Genomic DNA, 11,527 nt, shown 5'->3' with positions numbered 1-11,527 from the left:
TATTATATGGCAAGTACAATGGAAAGGAACACTTGTTTTGTGTTAAAACAATCTTAAGATAGCATTTATTTTGCAATCCCTTTCAGCATTTGAGTCATAGGAAACAAGTAAAGCTAGAACTGGCTCTAGTAACTTAAAAATTACAGTGAAGTCATAATGCTCTCAGTTCCGGTTGCCTTTCCAAGGACAGTGAGTGTAAGTCTATTCTCATTGGTAGATGCATTGACAAGAGGCAGGCCCACCAACAGCTTCTTCTGATAGAGAGCCTCAGAGCTGGCGAATCTCAAAGTAGATTAGCTGTGTTGTGGTCAGTGGATGCAGCCCCAAAGAGACTGCTTGTTCACCTAGTTTTGACATTTTATTCAACAGTTATTATTTATTATTGGTACCTACTACAGTAGTGATGATTGTTATTATTGTTATCTGCTCTGCCGTGGTTTCATTTCCGGTACAGAAATGAGGACTCTGCACGGAAAAGCCAATCAAGAAGTATTTATTGAATGAATGGATGACTCAATCATGAGATAGGAACCACTACGTAAAGAAGAGTCATTTTCACTTGTTTACTGTGTAAAAACAGCACTTGATAATAATTAGCTATATTTATTTTTTTTCAGACCTTTCTTTGCTAAAACTTTACTTTGCTTCTGTCTCTACCACTGAGAGTCAGTGAAGTTAGACACTCAGCTTCAAGTTAATTTTCCTCCTATTTGTGGATGTCATTCACGGGTATGGCTTTTCAGCTAGTGTAATCTTTCCAAAAGTTCTTGTTGACTGTAAGAGCTTGAAAGCTTTTTATTGTTGAAGGGATGAGAAGACTGACATCCATTGTGTCTCATTTGGTGACAGAAATGTATGACACTGAACAAGGCCTTTATCCTCTGTTTATCCATCTGGAAAATGAGAACAACAATACTCACTAGTCTGGTATGGAAGTGATTGCCAAGGACTTTGTGATCTACACAGGGAAGGTGATACTTTAGTTGCTACATATTACAGATGTTTCCCTTTGATTAATTAGGTGTTCAGGTACTGTAACATTTTCAGAGATGTGAGGCAAAAATTTTGAAAAGCAAAAGCAGAGATTGGTTTATAGGTTTTAAATAATATTTGCATGCTTCCTCAGTGTTTTACCTTTACATTTGATAATTCTTTTATCTTCAGTTAGAGATTAAAGATAATTTAGTCCACTGCTCTTTAACCAGGCTGTGCCCACACTCTCCTGTGGAAACCTTAAGTCTACACATGCCCCACCTTATTGGGCCCACCTTATTTTCCCTTGATTAAGAACCAGGGTTCCAGGTCAACTTCTTTCTTTCCTTTTTTTTCTTTTTTTTTTTTTTTTTATGTTTATTTATTTTTGAGAGAGAGAGAGAGAGAGCATGCGTGAGAGGGGGGAGTGGCAGAGGGAGAATCCGAAGCTGGCTCCAAGCTCTGAGCTGCCCATTCAGAACCCAACGCGGGGCTTGAACCCACAAACTGTGATCGTGACCTGAGCTGAAGTTGGACGCTTAACCAACAGCCACCTGGGTGCTCCAACCTCTTGCTTTTTTTTATGAAATAGGACATTAAGGGTCAGCTAGTAAGTGTAATATCAGGAATAAAATCCTCCTTTTCCGACTTCTGATGGATTTTTATTCCCATACAGCATGAGGTATCTAATCTGTTAGTTTGTATTGATACATTTTAAATTAACTTTCTAAATACAACTTTGCAGTAACCCCTGGAAGTTTAATTATCTGAGTTGCTTTATAATTTACAATTTATAGCTATTTTCCCCCTTTTTATTTCTTTTCTATAAAATTTTCTGGGATTCACTTTGTTAGAAATAAATTCAACCTCATGGGCTGCCTGGGTGGCTCAGTTGGTTAATTGTCCAACTCTTGACTTTGGCTCAGGTCATGATCTCATGGTTTGTGTGTTCAAACCCCACTCTGCAAACAGCACGGAGCCTGCTTGGGATTCTCTCTCCTTCTCTCTCTGCCCCCCCCCCCCCCCACTACTCATGCATGCACTTTCTCTCTCTCTCTCTCTCTCTCTCAAAAGTAAATAAAGTTAAAAAAAATAAATTCAATCCTTTATAAGCTTTCCAAGGATATTAAGTTTGTATTCAATTATTTGAATGGTCCAATATTAAAGGTATGGTCCTATATTAAAGAACTTAATATGGAACTTTTTCTTTGTTTCCTTAAGCTTGGAGCTCTTAGAGATAGACATCAACATGTGCATTGTCTTTAGAACTAACAACAAATAAAAGTTTATGCACCTGGCAGTGTGTTAGACCAGTGATTCTCAAATTTTAGCAAGCATCAGAAATACTTGGAGTGTTTATTGAAGTATTTGTTGCTGCCCCTTCCTTGCTTGCCCTTGCTTCCTTCCTTGCCCGCCCCTCCCACTCCCCCCCCCCCCCCCACCAGCTTCTGATTAAGTGGGTCTGGGGTGAGATGAAGAATTTGCATTTCAAGTAAGTTCCCAAGTGATGCCACTCTTCTGCAGGGGTTCTTTTCTTTTCTTTAATTATTATTTTTTTGAGACAGAGAGACAGAGAGACAGAGCATGAGTGAGGGAAGGGCAGAGAGAGAGAGATAGACACAGAGTCTGAAGCAGGTTCCAGACTCTGAGCTGTCAGCACAGAGCCGGATGCAGGGCTCGAACCCACAAACTGTGAAATCCTGACCTGAGCTGAAGTTGGACGCTTAACTGACAGAGCCACCCAGGTGGTGCCACTGCAGGGTTTCTATTTGAGTATTTGCTACTATTCCAGTAAGTAGGTTTTATTATTCTCATTTTCAGAGAAGTCACAAAGCTAGTAAGCAGAAGAGACAAGACTGAATCCTATCTCTTGATGCTTAGTACTGTGGACTTTCCTTTATACACCTTCTCCTTGTCTCAGAATTCCTCACATACATCATAAGCTTTCAAGAAATGAATGCAAGAGGGGGTCCTGGCTGGCTCAGTTGGTGGAGCATATGACTCTTGATCTTAGGGTTGTAAATTTGAGCCCCATTTTGGGTGTAGAGATTACCTAAAAATAAAATCTTAAAAACAGTGCATGCAGGAGATAATTGACTATTAGAATGGATATAGACTGCCCAAGTTCAATTATCATCTTGGGCAAATTAACTTTACCTTCCTTTCCCATGCCTCAGTTTCCTCATCTGTAAATTGGGAATTAGCAATATTTACCTGTAGTGTGCATTATACTTGGCTCTCCCAAATTTGATCTATTTCTTTTTCACTGTGTAGTAGGCATTGTGGTACAGAAAATCACCCCAGCACCAGGAGTAAATTACAATTCATCCAAACCAATCAAGATAACCCTAACACTCTGGATCAGGAGGTGAGTTAATCCTACCATAGTATTTTTCTTCCCCCCAACTTCACCCCCAGTAGCTATTTATGAGATAAGCAACTGGGTAAAGGTGGCTCATAAGGAGGTGAAGGCAAGTTTTTCACTTTTTTTCATTGTTTGTGGGGCACCCTGTCACCTTTGGTGGATATAAATAAGGAAATGGTTTTCCGGCTGATAGCCATGCCAGAAAGGGAAATTGGTGTTAGGAGGAATCCAACCCTGGATGTAAGGACAGAGATAGAACCTGGGAACCTGGTGACTGTAGGAAGCCACTAGTCATCAACCAATCCTGGAGCTGCTCTCTCTCTAGACTACCAAGTGCCTGTATTGTTTTAGTCAGTTGGAGGTTTTTTTTTGTTTGTTTTTTCCTGTAATTTACAGTGATTCAAACACCCTAGCTGATAACCTATCTCAAAGGATTACTGTAAGAATTAAATAACATAATACATAAAAAGAGCTTGGCATTAATAAGGACTTAACAAATGTGAATTAAATAACCTTATCAGGGAAGTTACTAGGTCCAAATTTAAAAAGTATACTATTGGTGGGTAAATCCTGGTCTCCTTTCAAATTCTCCTTTACCAAGAGCACAAGTGACCTTAAATGCCATTGTCAGCTCCTGACCAAAAGCTCCCCTGGAGGTGTTTTCACCAGCAGGATTAGAGAAGCCAAAATAACCAGGTGAATATCTCTGACCATGATAGAGAACTTGGCTATAACAGGAAAAGATTATTCTGAGGTTTATAGAATCACAGAACAACAGGTAACAGTTCATTTTAGTAAAGAGATTCACAAAAGAGGTAGACAGGTATTGATATCTCTAGTCATGGCTGAAGAAACTGGGGCTTGGATTAAGTGAATTGCCCCTGTCTCATAGCAGAGGTGGATCTCATCCAAACCTGGTAGTCACATTACCCGTAGTGGATGTTCTTTTGGCTGTCCAGCATGCCACCCTTTCTTTTAGGGCACTGTCCCTCCACTCCATTAAACATGTGATTGTTTTGGGTGCTGCCAAGTAATGTTTAGTTTCCTTTTTTCTAGGCGAACACAAAATGATTGTTTGTTCAATAACTACATTTATAGTCATTAACCTACCCTTAAGCATATAAAATTCAACTTTTAAAAGGAAGCAAGAAAGGATAAGCAGAGGACACATAATCTTTGGTTAATAGATGATTCTGTTATGTCTTTTAGGGTGTGGAATACCCTGACCAGTGTATTAGACCAAAAAAAAAAAAAATCATAAGAATTTTCTAGGGAGAGAGGGAATAGATCCACTTCAGGTTTAAAAGTATGAACTTAAGGATAAATTTTAGAGAGGAAGAAGCTTGCAAATCATCAGAACAGGCTCTAGAAGTGTGTGTGTGTGTGTGTGTGTGTGTGTGTGTGTGTGTGTATGTTGGTAGTGATTTTGTGTCATTGCCTCATTCTTGGCACTCATTCAGTACTCAAGAAAACCAGATTGAAAATTTGGAATCTGTGCTTCAGCGGATTGAAACTGACCTCTAGTCACTAAGGAAAAATCAAAACAAAACACACAAGAATTTAGAGAGGATAATTTCCTGCCAACAAATAATTTTTCCTTGATGTTATTTCTTAGGCCAATATTCCAATGGGAAAAATAGACAGGTTGGTCAAGAGTTCAATATAATTTTCTGTGACATTTGACCTTAAGTGACATAATAAGAAATTAATGACAGAAAATTATATTCTTTCATATGGATGTATTTGTGACTATTTGTCTCACACAGAATACTTAAGGGAAAAAGAAGGGGAAATCTAATGGTACTTTGTTTTACTTAAAATGTTAACTCTTAAGCTAATTTATTTATTCAATAAATATTTTTGCCAGGTACTGTTTTAGGCACTTGGGATGTATCACTGAACAAAAATGGTAATGAAACTGTACATAGAGATGAGGGTTTAAAATCTTGTTGAGCTTCTGAGACTTGTGAACTAATTTATTTGCTTGCTGTAATTGTTATCATAATTCTTGGCTAAACAGCTTTTTATAATGCCTTGATTTTGAAAACTTCAGTTAGGGTTTAACTTCCCATCCTTTGTTGAGCCAATGATCAGTAAGGGAAGTAGGAAAGCTAAGGGGAAGGTGAAACAGAGGGAGACTCTGGGATGATTTGGAGGGACAGGTAGAAAAGTGTCATCTGAGTGAACAAGAATCTATGTGAAGGGGAATGTTGGATTTGTATAGAAAGGAGAACTCTGAGGGAAACTCGTCAAGGTTTGAACAAGACACACACACACACACACACACACACACACACACACACACACACACACACGTGGGGGAGGGGCAGAGAGCTCAGGGAACAGAGGATCCCTAGCCGGCTCTGAACTCACAAACCACGAGATCATCACCTGAGCCCAAGTCAGAAGCTCAACAAACTGAGCCACCCAGGCACCCCGGGACTGAACTGGTTCTAACAAACTAAAACCTAAGCCTGTAATGCCTCAAGGTTAAGAAATTGAATCCTAAGGACAACAAATCACAGTCAGTTACCCTTACCCCAGCAAGGCAAGCACATAAGCTATGGACAATCAAATAATTTTCTTGCTTCTGGGTCTTTTCTAGAAAAGTCTTTCCCCTAGCTCCTGTCCATAGAGCACTCATGACCACTTCTGGTTTGATACAGCCCAGTTAGATTCAGTTTTTGCTCAAATAAACTCTTACAATTTGTAATATGCCTCTGATTATCTTATAACACTAGTTATATTTAGGTTACATATAATTTTTCAAAGGATTCAATAGTATATAATTTGATGTTTGGAGAATATTCCTCTCATAAATTAAACATAAGTAAGTAACTGAGACAGTCTCTTCTTCACAATGAGTTTCAACTGAAGGTCAATTTATAATTCTTATGATTGTCAAAAGGAGAACATGGGTTTAGGGAGGCCGTGACACTGAACCTTAGAATTCTGTCATTAAACATAAAGCCATTGGTCATACTCTGGAAAAACTGCTGGCCTTATTGGATGTAGCCTAAGTAGCAGTAGTGGAAGTAATAATGGTAATGATATTAAGAGAAGCTGTAGTGGTGATAGGAGCCTCCTGTGTGCCAAGGGCCATTCTAGACATTGTTTCACTGAATTCTCACTATTCTTCTTTGAGGTGGGTAAGGTACTTGCTCAGTGTTACACAGATTTATAGCCATCCTTTCACACATCTTTTGGGCATGCACTACCAGAGCAATGATAGATTATCTAGCATCCAGGATTCTGGCCTATTCTGAGGAGGAGAACAAAGAGCCTTTTACACTCAGAGATGGTTCTCAGGACTTGTCATGTTGACCTGCTCTCAGAATGGGCCTCCTTTGTTCTAGAACTTCCCTGATTAGGAGCCCATATATATATCACAAAGCATCACAGACTCTCCAGATGCATGTAAGGGCACAAACCTTTAGTCTATTTGGCATTCACAATACAGAAGAAAAACAAATAGCTGGATATTTACATCTTCACTTGCAAATACAATATCATTTTGGGACGACTTCTTTTCCTCCCTCCCTTTGCTCTCCCCTTCCTTCTTTCCTTCCTTCTTTCTGTCTTTTGTTCTTTCTTTCATGTGAATCTACTCAAACAAGCGTTGAGGGGCTCCTTTATGCAAGGCCCATGCTAGATGCTGGGGCTGTATGATTGTGGTATAGTAAGAAATATATGTATTTTGGTCTTCCTCCCTGGTTCCTGGCACAGGGCCCCTAAAACCCTTGGAATTTCTTGAGCAACAGGAGTGACCAGAGCATCTTTATTATTCATAATAAGCCCCTTTAAACCATACTTAAGCTTATGCTAATAAGGTGACTCTTGGAAGGTGGAGGCTGGTTGTCAGAGGATCCAATCATGTAATTTAAGAGTTGGAACTTTCAGCCCTACCCTTTGACCTCCAGGAAAGACAGGGGCTGGAGAATAACTTAATCACCAATAGCCAATAATTAAATCAATCATGTCCACACAATGCAATCTCTATAAAAAGCTTAAGCTATGGGATTCGAAGAGCTTCCAGGTCAGTGAACACATGGAGATGCTGGGAGGGTGGTACATCCAGAGAGGGCAGGAGGCTGCACACCCCCTCTACCCATACCTTACCCTATGTATCTCTTCCATCTGGCTGTTCCTGAGTTGTATCCTTTATAATAAACTGGTAAATGTAAATGAAGTATTTTTCTGAGTTCTCTGAGCTATTCTGGGTGATTATCGAACCCAAAGAGAAGATGGAGGAAAAGCTCAATTTATATCCGGTTGATCAGAAATGCAGGTGACAATGTGGGTCTTACGACTGGAACCTGAAGTGCAATTTTGTGAGACTGAGCCTGTAACTCTGGGGATCTGTGCTAATTCCGGCCAATGACGGTCCGAATTGAGTTAAATTGCAGGATAGTCAGTGGTTGCTGAGAGTTGGAGAATTCCTTGGTGTAGAGAAACCCACACACATCTGGGGTCAAAAATGTCCTGTGGGCAGAGAGGGAACAAGTTTTCTTTTAATTGATGTTCCTTTGAATTGTGCACTAAGCATGATCCTTGACTCTAGCAGAGCGAACATAATTTCCGTATAGTGCAGATCATAAGCACCATGAGGTCAGGAGCCATATGGTCTTGTTTGCCACTGTATTCTCTCTACCTGCCTTGCACAGGACATGGCAATAAGCACGTGCTCAAAAATACATTGCATGAATGAATACGAGTCTAGTATTGCTTCACTAATGAAAGGGTATGTTTGAAACCTCATCTGGTTACTGCCACCCTACAGACTGCCCAAACTGCCCTCAGGAAAACAGAACCAGTGTACATTCAGATCTTGAGAGTGGTCATCTGGAATACATACCTTATGAAAAAGTAAGGATATTCAGGTTGAGTAATGACACTCACTTTGCAAATAACACATGTTCGTTTTCATGTTGCTAAAGACTCTTTGCTAGGAAACGAAACACTTGTAATTTAATATGTAATGTTCTCAGCGTCCCAGGCCAAACCACCTCAAGTTGTGAACGCTTTGGTTCTGAAGAGCCAGTCAGGGTCAGGGCAGGGCAGTACTTGGCCTAATGCCCCTCTGGAATAAACCAAACAGCTACAGGAAGTGGTTTCCGTGATTCAGTAGGTGGCACACTTCCTTTTGAGTCAGAACTGAATCATGGCCGTGAGACAAAAAAGACCTATTTCTTTATCCCATACTTTTCCCCTATTCCCAATAGTAAATTTATCACAGTCTGTCATCTGACATATCCTGTTTAGTTTAACGTGTTTAACCAAAAAGGAAAAAAAAAATGCGAATCAACTACGAGGAGGCAAGAAGAGGATGGGAAACACAGCAGATTGAAATGGATCTAAGCACCACTATTTCATCAAAGGCCATATTCTCCAAAGCGACTGAAAGAAAAGCCATAATCTGACTTCACTGGGGTCATCAAGGCCCCTGGTTTTCTCTGCTCAATCTGACCCATTTCCAGTGGAAGCAGTCAGATCACACTTACATAAACCGTGTTGCTTTAAATGGCTCTGTTCTCCTCTTCACTCACTGACCCTGGCTTCCTCCCTGGCCTGTCTGCTGGAAGGCTCTTCTGGTTGCTGTCCCAAGCATGGCCCTCATTCAGCTGTGGGTGAAATGATCCTGTTCTGAATGTACTGAATGCTGCTGGCAATGCTGTAAATTGTTTTGAGGTTTAAGGAAAAACCCCCTGGATATCAACAAGTCATAAAAACAGACATATTTTCTCAGCGTGTCTTCTCCTTTTTCAACATTTACAGTTCTGGGGATGTAAACATTTTCATCCACATTTTCATCTGATGAGCTTGGTTTTACTATAGATTTGTTGCTTCCTTCTACCCCAGTTCATTCCGATTGATTTCATGTTTCAAAACAAAGATGCAGAAATCCGTGCTATATGTCCTGTATTTATATCACTCTTGGAAGATTGATAATCAGACTGGAATCAGAAATCTTACTGCCATGTTAGTATTCTACAGCTGCTTCTGTGAACTATTCCAATTGTTTAAAGAACACAAGATTCAAAATCACATAGACCTGTGTTCAGATTCGAGCTCAACAAAAAACTCTACAGCTGTGTGACCTTAGATAAGTCTCTTAACCTCTCTGAGCCAGAATTTCCTTAGTCTATAAAATGGGACTCTAGTAGAAGGACAGTGTGACTGTGAGAACTAAATAAAGCTTTTACATAGTGCCAAGAACAGCTCCTTGCTCATATTTGGTGTTTAAAATAAGCAAGTGCCCTTTCTCTTTATTTACAATACCTTTCCATCGGGAGGTAAGAACGGCATTTGGACACAACAACTGCATGCGCATGGTAAATCCTGTCCTTCCCAAAGACGTCAGTCACATCCAGCTCCTTTAGCACTTTCATCAACAGCACCTGCAGCACATGTGATGTCAAACGGTATCCTTAATGGAGTGGTAGAGAGGCTTGGCCAGGAAGCAGGCTCTAAAGCCAAAGCCAGCTCTTCTGGACAGGGCAGTTGTGGCTGATAGATGACAGCCAAATGTGAAGGGAGTCCTCATCTGACACACCGAAGACAGCACCTAGATCATGGGCAGGGAGAAGAACCACTGGCGGCCCTCACAGCCAGACAGAGCAGCCGTCAGGCTCAGGTCAAACAAGGCAAAGGCTGGTGGACAGGTGGCGATGCGGATACACTGTCAGATACGAAATGCCCTTCTAAAGCATGCATCCTTCCTCATCCCTTCAATTCCTCCCAGATGGCCATACAGAGAGGTTGACGGTTCTTAGAGAAGATTAGTGGTGCCTCGCCCACAAAAAATTAAGGTCCAAAATGCCATTTTGTACTTACCTGTCTTAGAGCCATCACTTTGTGCATTGTGGTTGTCTGGTTTCCTGACTGTCTCTTCCACTGGATTGGGAGCTCCTGAAAGGCAAGGAATGTGTCTTACTTGTTTTTTAACCAGCCCTTACCTATAGCTCAGTGCCTAACCCATAACAGACACTCAGCCAGTATTTGTTGACATCAAAGAAATATAAGAAAGTGAAGTCAGAGAGACCATGAGGAAACTTGCACAGGAATTGATGGCCTCTGGGGCCAAGGTGTCCTAGGAGGACTGGCTGGATAGGCTGGTTTTGAGGAAAGGAGCCAGAAGTCAGAACCCTAGTGTGACAATATGGGGAAAAGAGGACAGAAGCTGTTTTTGGAAATTGCATTTGTGGGCAGTCCAAGCTAGACATGACTTCTGGAAGTGTGGGCATTGTCCGAGTGAGGTGTTGCTGGTGTGTCTGTCGGAGGCTTCTCTTTAAATACCTACTGGAGTAGGATGACTCAGCAGCCAGAGGATGGGACACTCTCAGGCTGCCTCCTCCTTGAAGTGACAAATCACATTGCCCCGGGTGTCTGTGGCGGTCTGTGATATGACACATGATAGCTCCTTTCTTGCCAGGTCATCAGCCAGGGGGCCAAGTCACCCATTACTAATCCAGAGACTGACAAAAATTGTTTGACAAGCATGACCTCATGCCCCAAGTGTGGGGATTCCTCTTTAAAATGGACTCTTATCATTGGATTCCGTTTCTGAAATTTAGAGGCAGCTCTTAAATTTTTCTTCTATCTCTCTATCAAGGACTTCTGATTATCTTCAGGATAAAGTCAAATTTTGATATCTTGGCAGGTGAAGTCCCGCAGAAACTGATCTACACCTGCTTTCCCAGTACCATAGACCCTTACTACGCTTTTTGTTTCCTGTTTTCCCTTTACACTGGCTTGCTACTTTTTGTTTCTTAGTTTTCATCCCCAGCAGATAAACAGCAGCAGGACAAAGCTTTAAGAAAGAGGCCCAGGAGGAAATCCTATCTAGTAGCTATTTCCTGAGAATTATGGAAGTTGAACCATTACTGAAATTTAATGGCACAAGACTTTCATACTGGTCAGGAACTAGCAGTGTTCTCTGGATTTTCTGTTTGACAAATGCTGGTTAACTTTCAATTAGGGATCCAAGAATAGCTCAGATAGGAGGACCAAAAATTATACCCGTAGGAGCCCATGAATGAACTCTGTGCATTGAACTACCTGCAAAGTGCAATCTATGTCTGAAAAGAACTGAGTACGATTTTAAACTTTTATTTTTAAGCACTCTTAGTGTTTACATGTCTGCAGGACTGATACCAACCTTCAGATCCCATTTTTTTTTAAATTTTTTTT

At 40.8% G+C, this 11,527-nt stretch overlaps 1 long non-coding RNA gene across 3 annotated transcripts; it reads right to left on the bottom strand.

The window, feature by feature from the left end:
- Nucleotides 1-5,441: 5,441 nt before the first annotated feature.
- On the bottom strand, nucleotides 5,442-10,740 carry LOC144616649 (uncharacterized). 3 transcript variants are annotated; one of them, XR_013556092.2, is made up of 3 exons: nucleotides 10,172-10,740; nucleotides 8,839-9,735; nucleotides 5,442-7,819 (listed from the first exon to the last, which is right to left on the bottom strand). It is a non-coding gene; the product is annotated as an uncharacterized LOC144616649 (long non-coding RNA). The 3 variants fall into 3 exon arrangements; XR_013556091.2 differs by having other exon boundaries at nucleotides 5,442-8,958; nucleotides 9,617-9,735; XR_013556089.2 differs by having other exon boundaries at nucleotides 9,617-9,735.
- Nucleotides 10,741-11,527: the final 787 nt, after the last annotated feature.

The sequence above is a fragment of the Panthera onca genome, chromosome A1 (genome assembly GCF_046562875.1).
Source record: "Panthera onca isolate mPanOnc1 chromosome A1, mPanOnc1 haplotype 2, whole genome shotgun sequence".
Classification (NCBI taxonomy): Eukaryota; Metazoa; Chordata; class Mammalia; order Carnivora; family Felidae; genus Panthera; species Panthera onca.
This window is presented reverse-complemented; position numbering and strand designations above follow the sequence as displayed.